Genomic DNA, 24,265 nt, shown 5'->3' on the forward strand with positions numbered 1-24,265 from the left:
GGTATGAAAAATAGATTGTGTCACAGTAATGAAGCACAGGAAAAGGGAGCTTGTTATAAGCTGATTACAGTTTAGATTGAAGGACTGGTTCTCATTAGCTATTTTAGATTGGACAGCATCCTTGAGCTGTAGTAATTACTGAGAGTAATTTTTGAAAGGGGGGCTGGGGGGCAGCTGGTGCAAGGAGAGACTCCAACAGTTGCATGGGGATTGGAGAACGAGGGCTGGGGGTGGGGGGGGGGACCTGCAGCTTGCCAGGTGGTTGGTACCCCAACGCTAGGGCAAAATGAAGCAGCTGTGCCCGGCGACTGTCTGGTGAGGCTCTCCGGCAACGAGAGCGCGCTTTGCACGGAGGAATGAATGCGGCATAAGCGCTAAGAGGCCCTATTGAAAGTTCAAGTGGGCAGGGTGACTCCCCGGAGCTATGCCATCAACACACAGAAGCTCAGTTTTCATCCCATAATAAACGTGTTGAAGGCAGGTTTCATTGCTAGTTCCAGAAGCAGACTTAAAAAGCAGACGCTAAGTGATGGTCAAGGTAAGATGACCCATTTTCTTGCTTCATTAAGTGGCTATGAGAACTTGACCGTTTCCCGGGTCCAAATAGGATGAAATATGCGACTTCACCGGTCTTGCAGGTATGCTGGGGACATCCCTGCACGTGTTGCTCCAAATGCATGTTTTTGATCTAGGATTTTCTTTGGTACGAGACAAAATTTGGGGCAGAGTGGGGGGGGGGGAGAAAATGTGCTGCTTGTTTGTTTGAGTTGTTTGTTTCTTCACCTGGGGAGACCCGGAATTTGGAGGTTTGGTTTCCAGCTCTAGACCTGCCCCTAATTAGAGCCCTTGCGGCCCTAAGTCAACCATTTAACCTCTCCTTGTGTCTGGAAAATAAAAGGGACAAACTCCATGTTTTCTAACATCCCTGAAAATTATTGATTTTTAGGATTCCAATTATTATGTCTTTGACCTAATTCATTGAAAGTGAGATAAAAAATAAAGAAAAAAAAAAAGTCTTTTCTTCCCAATCAGGGAACAAATTCTGCGTAAGAACAAGATGAAACTTTCTTACCCCAGAGCACAAGTGATCTGGGTTGCACTTCAATGAGAAGATAAGGAACATTTACAGAGACTGTACTAGGTGGGAGACTTTTTATGTAACGATCCCCCAATAACCCTGCAGTGGAGGGATGGAGACTCTGAGCTCTAAAGATGCTGCGTCACGTGCCCACGGCGACACAGCCCACAGGTCGAGAGACACAAAGTGATGGATAAGGCTGCCCACCCGCATGCACAAATGGCCGTGAAACGGTGGTACCAAGTCACTGCAAATTGCAGGAGGAATACATAGTCGTTCTCATGGACTTATTTCAGCAGCATCCAAAGGCTTCTCTTCTCTAAACGCCTCAAACTCTCAGAATGTTGCTGGCATTCCTTCCACGAAAGCCCTTCCTTTGGGTTAAAATATGCACCATTTCTAGAAAGCCCTGATTAAAATACAAATGTGTTACCTGGGAGGAATAAACCCATTAAGCCATTAGTAAAAATTAACAGTCTTTATAAAATTAACAGCCTGAATGTATCTGATTAACCAGCTGTCATTCAGTGGAAAGCAGATATTAAGGGAAGTATATGAAGCTGAAGCTTCTCCTTCAACGAGGAGATCCAGAAAAGTCTGGGATTCAGGACCCTGCTGCGAGGGGCAGGTGCAAGTTCATGCCCCTGTTAGGTTTCTGAGCAGCCAGACGGCAGCAGAGGATTGACTTGTGGGGCTGGCGAGGAAGAGGTGGGGCAGGAAGATGAAAAACAGAGGGATTTCTGTGGAGGGGGGGTGAGTCAGGGAGGGCACATTTTGTCACTCGACTCTTGCTACAGATTGAAAGTAGCTCTCCAGATTCAAGGCTTTTACATATAGTATTATTATTTAACAATTTTAAAAAGTTATTTAGTCTAGTGACTTTCAAATTAAAGTCCTGACAACTATCCCCACATCCGAACCTTTGAAAGAGAGGAACACACTTCTGTCTGTGTTCTGTACTGGGCTCCTAGGCAACATGTTGCTTGAAGAATGGCTTCAGATGGAAAGAAGAGAAAAAGAAAGAAAGAAGAAAGAAAGAAAGAAAGAAAGAAAGAAAGAAAGAAAGAAAGAAGAAAGAAAGAAAAAGAAAGAAAGAAAGAAAGAAAGAAAGAAAGAAAGAAAGAAAGAAAAAGAAAGAAAGAAGAAAGAAAGATGTATAAGGGGAAAGAAAGGAAGGAAGGAAAGAAGGAAGGGAGGGAGGAAGGAAGGGAGGGAGGGAAAGAAGGAAGGGAGGGAGGGAGGGAGGGAAGGAAGGAAGGAAGGAAGGAAGGAAGGAAGGAAGGAAGAAGAGAAAGAGAGAGGGAAGAACAAGGTGGCAGAGGAAAAGAAAGTAGAAATCAATGCTCTCACTCAGCAGCTGGCAAACCGTCTCAGCGAAGAGCCAGGTAGTAAACCCACGGGCATTCACAGTCCACTAGGCTCTGTGGCGACCCCGTAATTCTGCATAAACCAGTGGATGTGGCTGTGTCCCAATAAAACTTTATTCACAAACCAGGCAGTGGTTGGCCCCTGATTCCAGACCAAGTTCCCCAGGCCTCATATAAAGAAAATGAGGCCCAAGATAGTTAAGACATTGCCCAAAGTTAGTCTCCGACTTCGGAGAGAAACTTTGATTTCTCTGCAGAATCTCCATAGAGACTTACTTGTGTTGAACGTATTAGTTACACGTGGAAAGGTGCTCGCAGACCCCTGAAATGCGGGCCGGAGTTCAGACTATCACTCCAGAGTAAGGCCAATTGGAGTTACACCATGGAGTCCGCGCACAGGGCAAGGAGGGAAGGTGGGCCTGGAGGGAAGACAAGGAGGGAGGTGAGACGCGCTGGGGAGGGCCTAGTTGGAGATGGCCTGGGGTGGGGGCAGCCTGTGTGCACCTGCGCACACGCTTGTCATTCATCTCACAAGGATCTCACAGGACGTGGGTAGCACCAGTTAAGAGCAACGAAGAGACTGAGGGTCAGAGCTCTAAGAAACTGCTCGAATTCACATGGTTGGAAAGTAAGAGCCAGGATTTGAACCAGTTACATTTCACCTTCTGTTGTTGTTCTTGTGTGAAAAGTGGTGGAGAGGCGCTGGGTGTCTCCGTGGGTTCAGCCTCGGACACTCGATATCCGCTCAAGTCATGGCATCCAGGTCCTGAAATGGGGCCTCCAGTGGGGGGGCTGGTCTGCTGGAGATGCTCCCCCCTCCAACTCTGACCCCTCCCCCTTGACTTCACCCTCTCTCTAAAAAAATTAATTAATAGGGACGCCTGGGTGGTTCAGTGGTTGAGGGTCTGCCTTTGGCTCAGGGTGTGACCCCGGGGTCCCGGGATCGAGTCCCGCATCAGCTCCCCGCATGGAGCCTGCTTCTCCCTCTGCCTGTGTCTCTGCCTCTCTCTCTCTCGTCTCTCATGAATAAATCAATAAAATCTTTAAAAATAATAAAATAATAGAAAAGTCTAAAAACAATTTTACCTAAGGTTTATTATCATATTTCTCTTTGTTTATCATTATATTAACCACCTGATATTAACAAGGAAGACCATCTTTTAAAATTTATAATTACTTAAAAATGGTATCTTAGCCCTAACTTCACAGCTTCCAGTGTTTAGCTCCACTCTGGCTTTCTCTTCGCACACACACACGCACACACACGCACACACACAGGCACACAACCGTTTTCCGCCCTGCATGTGTTTTCCCTCCGTTCTGTCCTCCTCACATGCAGGCTGTGCGTCATGTCCTACAAAGCGAGCCTCACCTAGATAAATGCAGCAGCCGCGCTGCCTGGTCTCCCCAGACCCACCGGCTCAGCTCCTTGTTTACTCTGCAGGCACAATGATCTTGCGTAAATGCTTCACCGGTTTCCCTTTGCTGTTAGCGTGACTTCAGCACGGCCTCCAAGCCCTGCTGCCAACGCCTCTCCTTGCATCCCCGGGCCCCTGTGCCCCCCAGAGATACAGGCTTCCAGTACCCCAAGTGAGGCTTGCTCCCCTCTCCTCAAGGCTGTGACACCCTGCATGCTGCTTGCCTTAAAGCTCTTGACACCCAGCGGCTGGCCCTCCTCTGGCTCATCTCGATCCTATTCAGATCTCAAGACAAAGGAGGGGTCCCAGGGCCACAGTCCCGGACTCCCCAGGCTAGGCCATTCCTCACGGTGACAGATCACATAGCAACCACGAGCACTGCCAAGATTTGAAATTACATATGCATTAGCATGATTATTTATTTTGGGGCCTCCCATGAGACTGAAGTTTCCAGAAAGGCAAAGACCGTGTTTGTTTTTCCTAATCCCGAATTCAGTATAAGGTCTGACATAAAGGAGGCAAACAAAAGCCATTTGTTAATTAAATAAATAAAACCCCCTGTCGACGTAACCTCTGGACGCTCACCACTGCTGTTTCAAATCTCTTCCCCAAATTCTGAGCTAATTGTAAGACAGTTTTAAAATGCAGCCTCCCTCCTTAACATCGGGGTGGTTACTGTATAAAAGTAAATGGAAATACGATGATAAGCTTCAGGTGAAATTGGCCGCAGGGCTTCTCTATCATTTTTCATATAGTAAACACAAAAGCAAAAAGATGAAATTTGGCTTCTTGACATATTCTCAAGCTGCTACCAAAAATTATATTGCCTGAGAGAGTTAACCTTTTTTTTTTTTTAAATTTTTTCCTGACATGTCACTCAATGTTTCCTGGGAGAATTCAGACTCCTACACACAAAAGCACTTTTTCACGGTCTCTAGAGGTGTACAAGAATGTGCAAAGCCAGAGTCAGAGATTGATCAGAGAAACTCCAACGAGAGCTTTCTCCACCAACAGCCCCTTGAGCTGGGCCCAATCAGCCCCACTCCACCCTTTGCCCTCTAGTTAAGGCAGGTCCTGGAGCTGTGTCTTAAATATCTGTGCCTGTTGGAACTTTCTATGGAGATCGCTCGATGGAATTATTGTTCAGCATTACCCCAGCATACAGCTTGACTTTAAGAGTTTTCGTAGCGTGTCCCTATATGATTAATTTTAGTAACTGCCTTTTCTAAACACCTACACCTGAAATTAAAATACTAAAGACGGGGCATCCTCAAGTCACTCCCCAATGAGCAGATGGGTCCCATCGTGCCCAACCATGGACTATATGAAGCAACAGATTGTGCATCTTTTCACAAATCCTCAAATTAGAAATTCCAAAGCATCATGAATTTCAAGATGAAGTCTGTTTTCCCGAGGAGATTTTGTGCTGACCTGATGCCAGGCTCCAAGCCTCCGTCTCTAATGGGGCACTTTAACAAATAAAAAGTGTTTTATAATCTATTTAATTAGCTATTGCTCACAACCCAGCTAGCAATTCAAATGACTGTTGTTTGTATTTTAAGATTGCTTTAACTTGCTCAAAACATGCCCTGGACAATTCCTTAGTGTCTGATTTCACACTAGCTCGATGGGGCTCTAGACAGTGAGCCAGGGGAGGGATCTGTCTACTGCAACGCATCTCACTTCCTCCTAGGACCCACACCATCCTACCACAGTATTTGCAGAGGGCCAGGCACCTACATGCCCCTTGGCATTTGCAAGAGATGAATGCATAGGATCTCTACTTTGACGACCTACTAATCCCATCAATTAGCAAGCAGATGGCAGGCTGAGGGCACCTGTCCAGGTGCCGCTGTTCTGGCAAAGGAGGAGATGCACCTAGGACAGCAGAGAATGGGGAACTTGCTGAAAGGCCTAGAAACCTCAGTTTCAGGGAGTAGCCTCTCTTAGTGCGTGACTCAGCTGTCCTTGTAAGGCTTCTCAAGTCGAGAGGCAACTGGAAGATCTAGAATGCCTGCCAATCCATAAAACGTGGCATTTTTCTTCACTGGCATGGTATTCAGAAGTTCAAGGCAATCAATTAAGTGAACATGAGTCAACGTGGAAAAATCTGGAAAAAAAATTGTTGACTAGAAACACAACTTACACAACAACATCTATAAGCTTGATGCTGTTTGTGTAAACGGAACCATAGGCACATGCATGAAAACCATGATACCCTCTACCTACGTAAAGATGCATGTGTGAACTATGAAAAAAATGATGTTTATGCATATCAGTTTGAATTATTTCAGGAAACATTTAAGACTATTCTAAGGGAAAAGTAGATGAAGATCTTAGGAAACCTGTTTTTTCCTAATAGTTTGAGAATAACTCAACTGGCTAAATTTACCTTTTGTTTGGGACATATATATCCAAACAGATATAAAATCATAACATAGGGTATATTTATGTATCTTTATATAATACCATATTCGGTATATGTAGTACATGTTTATACACCATATACATACATAATTATTTTAAGAGTTGAAAGGATATATACTAAATTCATCAGAGTGGTTGATCTGGGGGAAAGGGTTCAAACTGATTGTCAAAGAGGTCATCTATATAATTAATGATCAATGGCATCATAAAAGTAAAAAGAAAATAAAATATAATGATAATAGTAGCTAATTTAATAATAATAATAAGAAGAAGAACATATTGACTCCTTATTATAATCCAGGCATGCTTCTATAAATGCTCTGTATGCTTAAATTCATTTATCAGGGGGCCTGGGTGGTTCAGTTGGTTAAGTGTCCGACTCTTGATTTTGGTTCAGGTTGGTCCTGAGACAAAGCCCTGCATCAGGCTCTGCACTCAGCAGGGAGTCTGCTTGTCCCTCTCCCTCTGCTCCTCCACCTGCTCACACTCTCTCACTCTCTCTCTGTCTCTCTCAAGTAAATCAATCAATAAAAATCTTTTACAAATATAAATTCATTCATTCATTCATTCATTTAATCATTACACAACTCCATGAGATAAACACTATCATTATACCCATTATGTAGAAGATCAAGCCCCAGGGGGTAAGTTTTCTCCCCCAAAGTAACAAATAGTAAGGAAGAGCCACAACTGAGACTCAGGCAGACCGTGTCCAGCCCTGTGTTTAACCACTGTGATCTGAATGGCTGCTAAAACTCTGATCTGAGTCTCCAGAAGCCCCACTAGCTCTCCAGGGGGAGAGACTATTCCATCATCAGAGTGAAAATTGTAGGAATATCTACTTCTGGTGACAGATCAGAAGTTGTTCACAGAATACTGCTCTCGGGGATCCCTGGGTGGCTCAGTGGTTTAGCGCCTACCTTCAGCTCAGGGCATGATCCTGGAGTCTGGGGATCCAGTCCCACATCAGGCTCCCTGCATGGAGCCTGCTTCTCCCTCTGCCTGTGTCTCTGCCTCTCTCTCTCTCTCTCTCTCTCTCTCTCTCTCTCTCGGTCTCTCATGAATAAATAAATAAAGTCTTAAAAAAAAAAAAAGAATACTGCTCTCAACTTACTCTACTGCATGTAGGAAGTCAGAATCAAAGCAAAACACTACTAACAAGGTGGAGAAAGCCCAGCCTCCTAACGTTCAGGGGGACTAGCATCTCCTTAAACAACTGATTAAGGTTCATAGATTATTGAATCCAGATCCAGATCTGGAAAATATTCAGTAATCATGAACCTTAATCAGTTAGTTAAGCATATATATGTATATATTATGTATAACATACATAATATATATTATAATTATAATATAAATATAACAAATAAATATAACATAATGTGTATATAATATATTATATATATTATTTCTTTAGATGCATTTCAAAATCGCCTCTGAAGATGCTGACCTGACTTATTTATGTGTTTTTTTTTTCTTTCTCAAGGCAAAGGTTGAAATTTGTAAGACTCAGAGGCATAAATCTGACTGGTAATTCAAAATGCTTATCTGACTCAAAGATGTGAACAACATAGGATTTCTTTTTTCCTTCTTTGTTTTTTATGGATAGATTTCAGATCAAAGTCACTGAGCTGCCAACCATGGCAAACGTGCATCTATTTTTCTGCCCCTCCCCAAACTCCAAAAAACTAACATAACCAAACTTTTTTTTTTAAGCAATCAAATCTATAAACAACAACAACAAGAACAAAGAGAACAGGGCGAATGACTGGACGAGACGGTGTATTAAAGGTTTGGAAGAACAAAAGCAGATCAAGGAAAAGAACCCGTGGCTTAGAAAGGAGAAGGCCACACAGCGCTCACCCAGCTCAGGATGTGAGGTTTCAGCCAGAGGTTTACGACGGGAAGTCTGCTCTAGTCTGGAACTCTGGGACCCCTCTCTTGCTTTGCAAAGCCCGATCCCCCCAGGTCCCAGTGCTCTAATTATGATAGAAATAGAATCTGAGAGGCTCGAGATCCAGGTGCATCAAGCACAGTCAGTAAGGGTGGGGTGGGCTGGAGGGTTGCACACACATCAAAACGAGAGATAAAAATGAAAGTCTCTGCCAGGTTGGCGGGGAGCCAGCCCCATCCCCCAGTTCAAAATCCCCAGAAGAATCTTCCTCCGGAAAAATGGAAGCGCCTTCGGACAAAGATCTCCAAGAAGTGGCAAGTGTGGGAGAGGCCGGTGCCTCGGTGCAAAGTTAGCCCGCTGCCTGCGACCCTGCCGAGGTAGACAAGCTCCACCCAGGCACAGAGAGCTCCCTGCAACCCTTTAGCCTCATACTCTGATATGAACAGAAACCAAGGGTCACCAGACATTTGTGAAAAGCCTCTGATCTGATGCAGGGAGACTAAATCAAATAAACAAGCATGTGCACAAAACACAGGGCGCTCCTGAAGGGAGCCAGGATGGTGCAGGAAGCCAAGGAAAACTGAAAACATTAACCAACATCCCCAGAGAGAAAAAAGAAAGCCCTGCACCCGTGAAACACAAATTGCTGAGAAAAGGGGCCGATCTGAGAAGAAGCCACAGTTCTTGAAAGTTAAAAATAAAATAGCCAAAGGGCACCTGGGTGGCTCAGTTGGTTAAGCGTCGGACTCTAGATTTCGGCTCAGGTCATGATCTTCAGGTTGTGAAACGTAGCATCTGCTTGGGATTCTCTCTCCCCCTCCCTCCAACCTTCCCACCCCCATTCGCACATGTAACTCTCTCTCTAAAGAAAAATAAATAGCCCAAAGAAAAAGTCTGATAGAAAAGTTAGAATCTGGGGATCCTTGGGTGGCTCAGCGGTTCAGCGCCTGCCTTTGGCCCAGGGCGTGATCCTGGAGTCCTGGGATCGAGTCCCACGTTGGGCTCCCTGCATGGAGCCTGCTTCTCCCTCTGCCTGTGTCTCTGCCTCTCTCTGTGTGTCTCTCATGAATAAATAAATAAAATCTTAAAAAAAAAAAAAAAGAAAAGAAAAGTTAGAATCTAAGGAACTTTCCAGAAATGTGAGCAAGAGAGAGAACAAATAAAAATAATGAGAAAATTATGGTATCAATCCAAGAAGCCCAATCACTGGTATTCCAGAATGAAAGGGGGAAAAAATGAACATATTTTGAAGAAGAGACTGTCAAAGAATTAATATAAAATATTCCAGAACCAAAAGACGTAGATCTCCAAACACATTGACTAAAAAACTCCGCGCTGAGGCACAGCTCATGACGTCTTGGAAAAGAATGAACAAAAGGTTTAAAAAAAAAAAAAAAGCAGACCACATTCCAAAAATAAAGAACACAAAGGGTTTCTCGGCAATAACATGACGATACAGTGAATTACTATTTATATCCTGCCTGGAGCAGTGTCTGGCACCTAAAATGCTCATCGTATTTGTTAAATATGTAAATAAATGGAGTGAACTCTCATGGAAAACGGAAGTGATGTGTTTAAGTGCTTTAAGCTTATTTTGATGCGCAGATGGTAGGGATGCTCGAGAATCCGAAGGTCTGTAGCCGGCACAGCCTCTCCCCCGTGTCCCACCCTCTTCTGCCTCCCTGGCTGTCCCAGCATAAGGGGACCGTAGGGTATCAGCCAAACAGAGGCACTGCTGCTAATTATGTCATGACAACCGGGTAAATTAAGACTGTCCTGGGGCGCCGGGGGAGGGGGGGGGCTCAATGGTTGAGCATCTGCCTTTGGCTCAGGGCATGACCCCAGGGTCCTGGGATCGAGTCCTGCAACGGGCTCCCCGCAGGGAGCCTGCTTCTCCCTCTGCCCGTGTGTGTGCGTCTCTGTGTCTCATGAATAAATAAATAAAATTTTTTTTTTTTTTAAAGACTATCTTGGGCAACTAACATGCTGTTCCATCTCAAATTTGCTTTTTCTAAAAACCTCGCCCACCTTGGTCAATGGAAAGCCCATCCTTGGTTCCTCCGGCCCTAAAGCTTGGAGCCATCTCTTACCACCCCCCCTTTTCTGATGCACCCCACATCCAATCAGTCAGCTAATCCCACCAGCGCTACCTTCAAAAATAGCCCCCGAGTCCCACCACCCCTCACCCTAAGTAAGCGGCAGTGACTGCTTCCTCTCTGCCCTGCCCTCTTCCATCCAGTCTCATTCCAGCCACAAAGAGGCTCTCCCCAAATCTAAGACCCAACGTGGACCTTGTCACTCCCCAGCTCGAAGCCCCAAGGCTCCCACCTCCCAGGGCTAGAGCTGACGTCCACACGGCCTCTGAGGCCACGCACATCTGGGTCCTCTACTGCCACATGGTCACCCCCCACCCCTGCCGGCCTGCTTCCTGGCTATTCTTGTTTCTAGAATAGATCGTGAGCACTCCCAGCTGAGGGGTTTGTGTGTCGTGTGTTCTCCACCTGTGACCTCAACCCTCCCCTGCCCTTATGAGTCACCCCCTGGCCTAACTACAGTGTGTGTATCCGTTTTGATTCAAATATCATATTCTTTTGGGGATGTTTTCCCCGGGATCCCATCGCGTCGTACACAGCCCTTCTATTTATTGTGCTCACTGTGGTGCTCCTCCAGCGACAGGTCAGCTCCACGGGGACAGCGAATTTGGACTATTTTGTTCACTGCTCAGTACCTGCAACTAGAACTGCACCTCATTAAATATTCATTGAATGAATAAAATAAGAATACACACAATATTATTTAAAATATGAAGTTAATAGTAGAGGACACAGCCGGGAGAGTTGAAGGTGGTTGCTAATGGTGGGAAAGGATGAGGGGAGGGCAGGGGGTGGCTGTTTCCATCACAAGCAATCTGGCACTAGCTGACTCTTAAAAACCCTCTGTTAGTTTGCTTTTTCAGAGGGAATTAACCCCGTGAACAAAGGTGGATCGAGTCCCTGCAGCCTCAACTTCTGGACTCGGCGGCAGCCACGCCAGGGTGTTGTCTGCAATTTCTCACAATGCCCTGAATCCACCGAGGCCCTCGGAGGCCCCTGCCCATCACCCTCACCCACAGCAGCAACATGATGAGCATCTTCCCAACCACGTGTCCACCTGTCTCTGTTTCCTGCCTACCTGCCCTCTTGCTTCCACCACCAACGAAACTCTCCGGAGCCAAACTATGAGTTTCCTGGAGCTGCCATAACAAACTACCACAGCCTGGGTGGCTTTCACAACAGAAATTTGTTTTCCTCATGGCCCTAAAGGCTGGAAGCCCCAGATCAAGGTTTCAGCAAGGTTGTTTGCTCCTGAGGCCTCCCTCCTTGGCCATCCTCCTCTGGCGTCTTCACATGGTCCGTCCTCTGTGTCTGTGTCCCCATCTCCTCTTCTTATAGAGACACCAATCATACTGGATTAGGGCCCACCCATGTGGGCCTTCATTTAATCTTAATTACTTCTTCGAGAGGCCAATCTCTAAATACAGGTCACATCCACAGGTGCTGGGGTTAGAACTCCAACATATGAAATGCATCCCCGGAACACAGAGCAACCCACTGAACGCCTTCAAGGTTCACACGGAAGAGGGATAAAGAGCAGAAAGAGTGAACATTAAGATTTTGGAGGGATTTCTTTCTTTCTTTCTTTCTTTCTTTCTTTCTTTCTTTCTTTCTTTCTTTTTTCTTTTCAAAATGCACTGAACCCACCAGAACCCCTTAAAGAGACAGAAAAAGAATTCACTGTTGTTTTTTAGGAAATGATCCTCCAGTGACCTGGAAACACTCTCTTGTTGAGAACTTCCAATCTAGAGGAGAATAAAGGAAATGTCAAAATCCAAAGGATTTTGGATGCAGGATTTCTGACAATATGAACCAAACAATTTGCATGTTCCAGTGACCACCCTTCTTGGCGGAGAGGCATGAACTGGGCTGCAGAGGCGGTACATCTGCAATCAGTTGACTGGGTGCCACCTCACTGTGCAGCTTTCTTTCTTTTTAATTTTTGCAACTAACCGCTGGCCTAACAGCAGGTCTTCAAAATAAGATTTCACAAGGGCCTAGGCATTTAATTTTCTCCCCACCCTTTTGTTAATGCTGAATCTTGCCCCCAGGCCATTGAGGAACCAGGGGAAGCCAGCAAGGAGGCATTCCTGTACAGAACAGAGAACACGGACAGACCTAGCGGTGGAAAATAATGAAAATCAAACGTGGCCCCCCAAAATGGCTTTTCGGTATATTGAAAAGAGGATTGAATCCACCACGGACCAAGAAATCCCCTCATCAAATCCAATCTTGATTTTTACCTATGAACTGATTAGTCCCACCTGTCACTCAGCCGTTTTATCTCGCAGGTTCAGCGTAAGAGCAATTTTGCTGTGGTTTGTCAATTTGATGTCAGTCCACCGAGACCAGAATAGTGTTCAAGGTGGTAAGAATGAAAAAGAGAGCCATTTAAATGCATTCGATATTGCTATTAGAAGATATTTAAATCACATTTTATTTTATTTTTTAAGATTTAATGTATTTATTCAGGAGAGACACAGAGAAAGTCAGAGACACAGGCAGAGGGAGAAGCAGGCTCCCTGTGGAGCCCAACATGGGACTCAGTCCCTGGACCCTGGGATCACGCCCTGAGCCAAAGGCAGGTGCTCAGCCCCTGAGCCACCCAGGCGCCCCTAAATCACATTTTAAAACCCTCAACGTTTTCAAGAAATTCTAGTTGACTTTACAGCAACAATGCAGAGATAGCTGTGAAGTCCCGCACCAGAACCTGATAACAGTTTCAGTTTTATACAATTCCAACAAGGTAAAGCTTGATTCAAAAATAAAGGTAAGTTTAAGATTCCAGAGCCAAAATATTAATCTATCTTTGTAGTCCTCAAGTATCCGGAGAGCGAAGCAGATTTGGAAAGATTCTGCTTGAACAAATAAATCACTTCAGAAAAAAAAAATAATAATGGTTTTATGTTTTTCATTAGTATTGTACTTTTGAAAATATTCTTTCACAGCTCACTTACATTTTATCATAATATTTTTCTCTTGTTTATTCTGCTGATACTGATTATCTTGATTTATGAACACAGCTAGAGAAGTTAGACAAGCCAAATACCTTTCCATATTAAAGACACTAAGTATGTAAAACCACTGGGTGAGGAAAATAGGTTTTCCCAACCAAAGCACCGATTATAGTTTTGGTTTCATAGAACAGTAAGAGGTATATGACCTCCCAGTTATCCTCTGTTGATGAGATATAATCAACATTATTTTTGATTTTTTTTTTTTTTTGGTCTCCAGCAAAGCGTTTATAAATGGTAACCCTATTTAAAATAAGTTATTATAAAATGGGAAATATTTACAGGACATTCCATTAGGGGAGAAAGTTATGCCATAACATTAAAGTTTGTTTTTCCTTACATTGCGTAGGGCTATCTCAAGGCCAATCTCCTCCTTATGTTTTTAAGATCCGGTGTGCGCTTTGCACATGGACCCCCACATACTGCCCCCACTAACTGCATTTGTCAATGAAATAGAAAGTGACCATCCAAAAATACCATTGCTTGCCATTCACTAGTTTAGTTGTATATTCGGACTCCAATTTAGAAAAGCCTATTCTATTTACCTGAATGTTCCTCCTTGGAAATTCCATTCAGAGGAAGAGATGGTATCTTATTTTTAATCTGAAGACGTGAAAAGTGATTCAACTTTAATCACTAACACGTAAGCCATTACTACTATACGCCAAGCACATCGCATTTGCTGTATATACTAGACTTCCTTGTAGCCCCATTTTACAGTTGAGAATCTGGGTGTCAACATTAAGAATGCTTTGGCTAAAAAAAAAAAAAAAGAATGCTTTGGCTAAAAATACGAGAAAACTTGCTGGCTGACCAGATATATTTTATTTTTCTTCACAAAAATAGCAGCGAGACTCTAAGGTAGTCTAGAGCTGCTGCGCTGCCTCAGGAATGTCACACAGAACCTGGTCTCTTTCCATCCCAATGTCCTCAGCATGTTTGAATATGCTGAGGACATTGAGGCTTCAGTTGTTTACGTGATGGCAGTTGCAGGACTTGGCATCATGTTTGCTGTTTGTATCCGTCAAGGCTGTTCAGGGCAACAGAAGACTGTAGGTATTTCAAACTCCAAAGGGATTTCAGCGAAGGGAATTTAGCATTTACAGAGTTGTCGGGAAGACAGTCAGGAGGCCTGGAGGTCTGCAGAGTCCACTGCTGGTTCTGAGTTTGCAGCCAGCTTGGGGGTTCGGAAGCCATAGGACCCCAGAGAGTAAGTGATCATGACTGCAACGCTCAGCCTCAAAGCAGGTGACGCAAAAGAGAACAACAGACAAGTCTGTGCTCTGCCCGGGTCCGTGTACTTGCTCGCTGCTGCCCAAGGACCAATAAAATGGCTTCTGCTTCTCTTCCATGTTTGCAAATCTCTTGGGAGTAGTGACCCCACCCAGCAACTCCGATGGCAGGAATTCTGAGAGAGGTAGATCCCAGGCTTCTAGGCCCTGCAGTGTAGGAAGGGCACAGAAGGAAGTAAATGTTACTGAGTTACCAATGGACAATCCAGCCCAAGGCTCTGAGCAGGATGAAGGGCAAAGAGCATTCACCAGGACTTCCATCCTTTTTACCAGGAAAGCAAAACCTTCTGTTTATATTTTATTGTCCGGGGCTGGCTCACTTTATGCCCTTTGGCTGCAAGGGAAGCTGGGGGAGCAAGCATTTAGCTTTCCTTACTCTGCGGTAGAGGCAAGAAAGAATCTCATGGACAATATGAAAAGATAGATGGCAGAGCGAGATGATCGATGTGACTTTTTAATTAGAAAATAGAGCGAAAATCAGGCATCACAATAGAAAAATGGGCAAATACATAGATGCCAAATTATAGGAGAGGAAATCCACAATAGACAAAAAGAAATCCTGTGATTTCTGTGAAAGAAATCCTCAATATCATAAATTATCAGAATAGTGTGAATTTAGATTCAGATATGTTGGGGGCGCCTGGGTAGCTCAGTGAGTTAAGCATCTGACTCTTGATTTCAGCTCAGGCCGTGATCTCAGGGTCATGAATCAAGCCATGTATCAGGATTCCCTCTCTCCCTCTTCCTCTGCCCTTGTGACTCCACTCAACCCTGGCTCGGGCTCTCAATCTCTCTCTCTCTCTCTCTCTCTCTCAAAAAGTAAATAAATAATAAATAAATAAATTCAGATATGTTGCAGTGAGAGTCTAAATTTCCATAGCTATTCTAGGTGGCGATCGCACCGTACTTAAAGTGAGTGCAGATTTCCCTTTTGACCCAGCGATTCTGCTCCCAAGTATATATTCCAAGGGAATTATCAAGCAGGTTCACATGAACAGGTAGGAATACAGTCATCGCAGCTCTGTTAATGCTAGAGAGCCCTGGAAGCCGTGGATAGGTAAGAAGTGGTGGAGGAACACCATAGCGCGCTCCGAAGAAGTTAAGGGTAACATGGATCAATCCATCAAATACAGCATAAAATGAAAACTCAGTGAGAAACAGAACGAGCTCTATAATCCAATGCCATTTGTAAAAAATTAAAAACACGCAAGCGAAGCACAACACATATTTGATAATAACACATTAGGGTGAATGCCTATGGCCAGAAAGATAGGAAAGGAAGTGGAGATGATAGGTAGAGAAATTAATTAATTAATTAAATTGAATAAACAAATAAATAACTACAGGAAAAGATTCTTGCTTGTACCACTTAATGAGAACGTGGCGTGAACTGAGGGCCAGAAGGGAAAATAAGACTAATGAAAATGACCAAGAAGTCAACTGATTTAGAAAAACGAATTGTGTGTGTGCGTGTACATATGTTACAAACACCCACTCGTGCTCTCATGGCAATGTGCCACCAAGCGGATTCTAATGCTGCATAGGTTCTGAAGGCTTATCTGTCAGCAAACCTACCTCGGTTGACGTGACTGACTCCTTTCGAAGATGGGCCCCATTCCCAATGGATGCCAGTAAACGTGGGGAATCAGTCGTGACCCACCATGGAGTAGCTCCATGGTCTGTAGGAGGCAGATTAACCCAATGAAAGCCCAACTGACCAGAAGCCAGAAGACACAGACGCTCTGTGGGCAATATATTCCTTTTTGTTGAAATACTTAAATGGTTCTTCTTCTCCCTCTTTTTTTTTTTTTTTTAAGTGGTTCACCGTACGAGGTTACAAGTGAAGCATTCGAAACTCTAAGGGGAAGGCATCAGTCACAAGGAGTTTTCTACAAAATTTTTTAATATTCTGAGAAGCGTTCAGGGCACCCAGGTAGTCAGTTAAGTGTCCGACTCTTGATTTTGGCAGCTCAGGTCTTGATCTTGGGATTGGGAAATGGAGCCCTGAGTCGGGCTCTGCACTAGGTATGGAACCTGCTTAAGGCTCTCTCTCTCTCTCTCTCTCCCTCTGCCCTCCCCTCTCAAAAAAAAAAAATCTGAGACTGTGTTAAGAAATAATGAGATATTATCTATATAGGTTTCTCAGCTCTCTGCTTGTGAGAATTTTTTCTTTTTGTTTCAAAAGTTCAAAGCACCAGACAGCGAAGTTCTCTCTTGCCCTCAATTAGCAGGGGAAGAAAGAGAAACTTGTCCAGTTTGTGAACCAGCCCGTTCAACACTTCCCTGGGGGTTAGCAGAGATGGACTCCCTCTTTTATTCCAGGGGTGATTGGCAGTGATGACATCCAAGAACAATTTTTTTTTTCTCAGTTTGGATCCTAAAAGGTGGGCATCCTGTCTTCTCAAACAGAAATATTCAATGAATCCAGTATGTTTAATTTATCATGGCATAGGACAAGATCGAAACATTTTGCTGAACGTGCCCTGCCTTTATCCACACCCCCCTCCCTGATACATCCGGGGTATCCCTGGAGAATCAGAGGCCAATCCTAGTGTGACACGCTTTCCTGACAGCAATTTATCAAGCTCATCTTTTTCGCAGATGATGGAATGATTGCCACCTGACAAAGAGGCAGTAGGAGTAGGATTTTCCAAGGATATCCTAGTAAACCCTTGAAACCCAGCACTTGTGCGGCTTCGGACGAGCCACTTAACATCCTGAAATGTCCATTCACTCTAAAGAGGATTGAAAAGTAAAAGATGGAAATATTTCTAAGAACAAAGAACTGCTGTGAGACGTAACCAAGGCACTTAGGAGGGCAGCAGACGACAGTATGTGTAAGTCCTGGGGCACTTGCTTCTGAGCCACATCCAGCCTTCACCCTCCCGGGTTGGACTAGTGTGGAAAATGTATTTCTTTGGGAAAAGAGGATAAAAATCCACTCAAATGCAATGATTATAACCTATATATCATGCAGCCTCGTTTTGAATAGAGAAATCCACAACCGGTATCTTCTTCACATCTCAGCAAAGTCTTATTGTATGTCAATACTCTACACATAAATGAAGCCACATATGTTTGCTTCTCTTCTGCACCCGAAAATTAATCTAAGATTGCACCTCGCTCTTGTGTTCTTTTATTTATTAAATATTCCTGTCAGTATTACTGAGAAGTTGTCAACACACCCACTATTAAAAGATATGCCGTATTATGGGGCTCCTGGGAGGCTCGGTCGGTTAAGCGTCTGCCTTGGGCTCAGGTCATCATCTGAGGGTCTGGGAGTCCTCAGCAGGAGCCTGCTTCTCCTTTCCCTCTGCTCCCCCCCACTACCCCACCATTTGTGCATTCTCTCTCTCTTTCTCTCTCTCAAATAAATAAATGAAATCTTTTTTTTTAAAGAGATATGTTGTATTTTATGACCAGTTTCAAAGCACTTGAGAGTAATTTTGACTGTTCATGGTGTTTGCCCCATGTGCTGAATTCAGAACCTAACTCCTGGTGAACAGAAGTTAACTTCACTAGCCTATTAACAATCAGGAGAGTGGACTTGGAGTCTGAGGGCCTGGGTGAGAATCACCAATGCGCACCGCGCTGTGTACTGGGAGGCAAGTTACTTCACCTCTCAGAGCCTTGGGCTCATCATATATATTTTTTAAGATTTTATGTATTTATTCATGAGACACACAGAGAGAGGCAGAGACACAGGCAGAGGGAGAAGCAGGCTCCATGCAGGGAGCCCGATGCGGGACTCGATCCCAGGACCCCGGGATCACACCCCGGGCCCAAGACAGATGCTCAACCGCTGGGCCACCCGGGCATCCCCAGGCCCATCATATGAACCCAGTTTCCGGCAACTTACAAATGCTCAGTAAACATTAGTTGCTGCGGCCCCTACGACCACTATTATTACTATCACGACTGTCCCTTTGTTACTGCTCGCTGACACCTAGCAATGCTCACATCGCTCCAAACACACCCTTAGCATCTCTAACCACGGCTCCCCGTGAGCAAGCTGCTCTCCTGTCCCAGTTTGTCATCAGGAGCTATTTTTCCCAAGTTCGATCAGTATGAGAAATCTTAAAATCAAAAGAATTGTTCTCTAAATGCTCTGCCCTGTGCACTGAATCGGAAGACATTGCTGTCACTTACGAAGGGAATAACAAAGAGTCAGACCCTCCCGTGTCCTCATTTTCACTTTGATGTGCCACAAATAAAAAATGAGCTGACACTCCTAAAATATGAAGACACCATATTGTTGTCACTCCGCTTCCTGGCACATCTGATCCCCCTCATGCTGCTCGGGCTGTGCGAGCCTTTGAAGTCAGAAGATACCATTGCCTGATCTCCCGGCACTGATAATTAAGACATAGTGTGGCAAATCAAAAGAGACATGCCACCTAGTATCTACATTCCCTTCCCAAGGGGGAGAGGGAGGGGAAAAGAAGAAGAAGAAGGAGGAAAGCAGGCTTATAGTTGTGATTCATAAATCAATTGGTTCTGCCTTTCGGTAGGAAAAGACCAGCGCCTTCTATATTACAACTCAATCCCATCTTGCATCCCCAAATCAATTTTTCTTTTTTTTTTTTATGCTTTATGATCTTTGAGTTTCTTTTTCTTAAGACTAATTTTTCTTCTAAGAAGAGAGAGGAATGCCATCTCTTAAAAAAAAAAAATCTTATCATTTGTCTTCCTGTGGGGGAAAATGGATGCATTTTTCTGTCATTCTTCTTTGTCATAAGCAATTGCTGTTGTGTCATAAATTTAAAACAGGTTGTGCTTCTGAAGCCCCGTTCAAATCTGAGCAGGGGACATGTGGGATATAAAGGTTTATTAGTATAAATGGATAAATAATGAATGTTGAGTCCCGGGAACCTTGTGTTCCAGCTAGTTGGCTCCAATAACATGTCATAATATATTAAAAAAAATTCAACTAGGCAATATCTTCACAAAGATAAATTGATCTAAAGTCTAATTGGAAAGGCATAGAAAGCATATTGCCATGTTCATTTCTTTACAATAAATAATTTGGGTCTACAAATTCAACTGTGATTTATTTGTGAGTATATCATAATCATCAAAACGGGTGACAGGCTTTTTTGAAAACTCACTGTTGAATATATTCAGAATTAAAACCTGTTAACTCCATGGAAGATCTGCCTGAACATTATCTTAAGTGATATTTCCCTGTTGTTCTCCTTCTGGTCTCTGACCTTTCTCTTTCTACTGCAATGTCATTTAAATGGAAAGATTCACCACAAATTGCACAGTGCTACGAAAAGACTCCGAGTGATCTCCAAAGTCAAAGGAAAATCTAACTTGACAAATAAAATTAAATCCCTCCTCCCATTTCCCAAGGAAATCTTTCGAGAATGGCAAGATAACTCTTTTCAAATTTCAGATTACCCAGATTATGGAACTATCAACCAATTGCCAAAATCATAAAAAGAATTTTTTTAAAAAAAAGTATTAGGCATTCATTGGGTAAGATTGAAAGAATGATCCAATCCTTTTCCTAATTTCTTTGTGCAAGGTGTAGGATCAGCAAAAGGGAAAAAAATCCTACAACATAAAATGTGAAATCCTTTAGAATCCCGAGATGCTATTTTGAGCAAGGAGACGGAGGAATGGGTAGGTGTGGGTGGGACCAGCGGGAGAAAAGGGAAGCAATGTAGGAATTAATAAGCTCCCAGGGGTCACCGTGTCTGCAGACAAAAGCGGTGAGCTCACATGTGGTCTTCCCAGTTTGTGTGTCATGTCATACTTGACTGTGTTTAATCATGAGAGGAAAATGATTGAAGAACTCCAGACTTTAAATGGATTCCAGACCTTCATTCATATTTAGTAAAGGAGGGAATGTCAGAGATGGCTCTAGGGACGCCTTAACCCAGAAGAGTCAGACGGTCATTGGTGGGTCTGGACCTCCTACAACATGGAGGTTGCTAGAGTGACTTAAAGAGCAAACCAGGTGTGGAAGCTACGTTCATTGTCACTGCTGCCACTGTGTTTCACTTAATGTTGCTATTGACTCTTGCAGCTTATCATTGATAAGCATACGTGTGTATGTGTATGTGTGTGTGTATGTGTGTGTGTGTAATCTCATTAGATCTTCCTAGAAGTCTCCAAAGATGGTGTCATTATTATAAACCCTGTTAGATGTGATGTGAGGGCCTGAGGGTTTAGTGATGTGCCAGATATGACACGGGCCCCAGTGGCAGATCTTGAAATAGATCCCAGTCCTCTGGTGTCCATTCCCATCTCATCAGACAGACTGCACAACCCCTGAAAAAGACAAAAAAAAAAAAAAATCACTCACTCATGAGAGTATTCATGATAGAAGAAACACTTGGTTGGGTGGAAGGAACCTGGAGAAATTAGGAAGGGGAAGTTGTATAATTTCTTCAACAATCACTTAGAGCGCTTGGTGTTCCAGGCAGACTCAGGCTTGTTATCAATACTGACACACCAGTGCTCTTAACAACCACATAAAGTAGGTGCTATTACTAATGATCACATTTTAAAGATGTAAAAACTGGGGCCCAAACAGATTAAACAACGGGCCCCAGGAAAGGATTAAATGAAGTAATATAAAACTTGCTTAAGATAGCCCTCAGAAACTGGTGTTTATTTTTTTTTTAAGATTTCATTTATTTATTCATGAGAGACACAGGCAGAGGGAGAAGCAGACCCTCTGTGGGGAGCCCGATGTGGGACTTGATCCCAGGACCCCAGGGTCATGACCTGAGCTGAAGGCAGATGCTCAATCACTGAGCCACCTGGGCCTCCTGGAAAATGGTGTTGAAAAGAACCTAAGAACACAGTCAACTGCACGGAGAAGATAGTTGGCAGACTTCTCTGGCCTAACTGAAGCGCACATGCCGTGATGCCACACAGTAGAATGGCAGTTGAACACAGGACAACGAGGGATGTGAATGAGTGCCCCTCCCTCGGGAGGCCTCCTGGATGGGTTAGCCTCCACCCTTGGTTTCTTACACAGACTTCGGCTTGGTGCCTTCTGTACCGAAATTGGATGGCCTCCACGCTCCTTTTCCTCTTAATTCCCAGCTCACCTTTACTTTAATCCAAATCTAGGACTAGTTTTCCCCGTGCCTTGAAATAATTCCACAGCTCAGACTTTAACCAAGTCAACAGCTCTGAAAATATAAAGATGCAGAGACTCCAGCCTCCCCCCTCGAGCAGCAGACCCCCTAGAAAGTGACTACAGACTTATAAACCAGTAATAACCACACATGCATCAGGGCAAAAAGCAAAAGTGTGCCCGTGGAGCACATGAGGGGACTGTGGCTTTTGTCTTGGGCAGACTTCCCCAAGGAGGTGAACAGAGAACTTGGAAAGGAAAGAAGACGGGTGTGGAAGTGAGTGCCCTACAGAGTGTGGGTGCTTAGGGAAATGTGCACGGTTTGTTATTGTTCGAAAATAAGTTTGAGTGGGAAGCATGAAGAAACAGGAAGACTGACAGGGTGAGAGGAGGCCGGGCAGGTGTCTGTCCTGAGGGTTGTCTGCACCGCATGAAGCCTCAGAGAAAAGAGAAATCATTAAGGAGATCGGATCTGTGGGTTAGAATACAACTCTCATAAAAGCCTGGTTGAAAATCTTGGGGAGGAATAAATGAGATTCAGGAGTCTATTTCCAAGTGAGAAATGGCAACAGCCTGGCCTAAGACAGTGCTAGTAGAGGGCGGACAACCCAGAAGATGGGTTTGCAACTGATATGGGAAGACAAAAGGGATAAGCGGGGGTGTAGGTCCCTGGCAGGAAGATTTTGTTAATGGGGCCACTGAAGCAGAGGGCAGATGCAGGAGGGAGAAGACGTTTGGGGATGAAGGGAGCAAGATGACTAGACTTCTGGCCAGGCTGTGAGGCACCCAAGGAGAGCTTTCTAATGGATGGTGGAAAATATAAGCACATAACAGGCCTTCAAAATAAGTTCCTTTTTATGCATTTATCCCCCCTGAGATGACAGATGACAGTTGTTGCGGACATATTCACCCTCCCAGAATACACAGGACCCTGGAGATTCTTTGCTGTATATACCAAGGCTCACCCCACCACGTTCTGGATGAATTTAGCTTCTGGATAAATTTGGCCAATGGCAGGACATTGGAAGATGGAAGAAAAGAGAGGCTGGATGATGAGTTTTCTTGCTCCCTGCAGTGTTGATACAGACCAGTATCCTTCAACCCAATTCCACAGTCTCTGTTAGGTGACTGGACTCCGAGTCTGTTCTCTCTGTCCCTGTCTCTGTCTCTATCTCTCTCTCTTCTTGTTTCCTCAGGCCTAGTAACTTCATTTCCACCACTTGGGTAACTTGACTATCTCCCCGGGCCTTCTCTACGCCATGGTCACTCCATCGTAAAAAGCCCCTTAATTAAACTCTCTTCAAATACTCTACTTGAGTACACCACCTTTTTCTTGCCAAATGGACTGATAAATTTGGCTTTAAGGTATCACAACCTCCTTGTTTCCTTCCGACTTCACTATCCATCCCATTTTACTATCCTTTGCTGGTTTTGTCCCAGCTTTACAATATTTAAATTTTTTAAAAGATTTTATTTATCTATTCATGAGAGACAGAGAGAGAGAGAGGCAGAGTCACAGGCAGAGGGAGAAGCAGGCTCCATGCAGGGAGCCCGATGTGGGACTTGATCCCGGGTCTCCAGGATCATGCCCTGGGCTGAAGGCGGCGCTAAACCGCTGAGCCACCTGGGCTGCCCACAATATTTAAATTTTAGAGTGCCCTGGGACTCATTTCTCAGGCTTGTTTTTTTGTTTTTGTTTTTGTTTTTGTTTTTGTTTTTTGTTTTTTGTTTTTTTCTGTGTACCCTCCGTGCCTGGATGATCTTGTTCAGGTGATGGTAAATATCATCTATGTGGTAACCACCAATATGCTTCCAGTCCTAACCTTTCCCACTAAATTCCAAACCCAAGGATCCACTTTCAAGGCTCATAAGCAAATCAAACTTAATTTGTTCAAATCATATCGTCCCCTTCCCACCACCACCACCAAGATCTCTTCTACCCTGGTCATTCCCACCTCAACAGCAGCACCACCATTTATATAATTGCTCAGGCCAAAATCCTAGGAGTCTCCTTGGACTCCTTTTTGCTATCTACCCTGCAAACAATCCAGTAGCAAGTGCTGTCAACTCTAGCTTGGGTTATACCCTGATACTAACAGCCTCTCACCCCTGCAGCACTGGTGTCCGAGTCCACACCACCCTTTGTTCCTCACCCAACTACTAGTGGTCTCCTGTCTGGGGTCCATACGGAAGCCAGAGTGGGTCTCTCCTTAATGTAGAAATCAAAGCACCATCATCTAGTCATCCACATACTTTGAAAGACTTCCTTGTCCAAGCCAAATGAAACCCAAACATTTTCGTGTGACTCCAGGGCACTACATCTTCTGGTCTTTGTCTTGCTCTCCAAGGACTTGTTCTGTCTCAGCTACTCTAACCTTCATACTACCTAATACAGTAGCCACTAGACATGTGCCTACTGGACACTTGAAACTGGCCAAGGAGACTGGGGAACTGAATCGGTTTTATTTAATTTTCCTTAATTTAAACCCAAATTTAAGAACAGGTACAAATGTAATTATCAAAAAATGCTTAAGTATGTTTGAATAACATGGATATGTGAACCTACTTTAAAAGTTATACATTTTA

General features: G+C 44.1%; 1 long non-coding RNA gene across 1 annotated transcript; it reads left to right on the forward strand.

Annotated features, from left to right (window-relative positions):
• Positions 1–339: 339 nt before the first annotated feature.
• LOC140595838 (uncharacterized) lies at positions 340–9,604 on the forward strand. The gene is made up of 2 exons (XR_011997742.1): positions 340–538; positions 8,007–9,604. It is a non-coding gene; the product is annotated as an uncharacterized lncRNA (long non-coding RNA).
• Positions 9,605–24,265: the final 14,661 nt, after the last annotated feature.

Source organism: Vulpes vulpes, chromosome 16, assembly GCF_048418805.1.
Source record: "Vulpes vulpes isolate BD-2025 chromosome 16, VulVul3, whole genome shotgun sequence".
Taxonomy (NCBI): Eukaryota; Metazoa; Chordata; class Mammalia; order Carnivora; family Canidae; genus Vulpes; species Vulpes vulpes.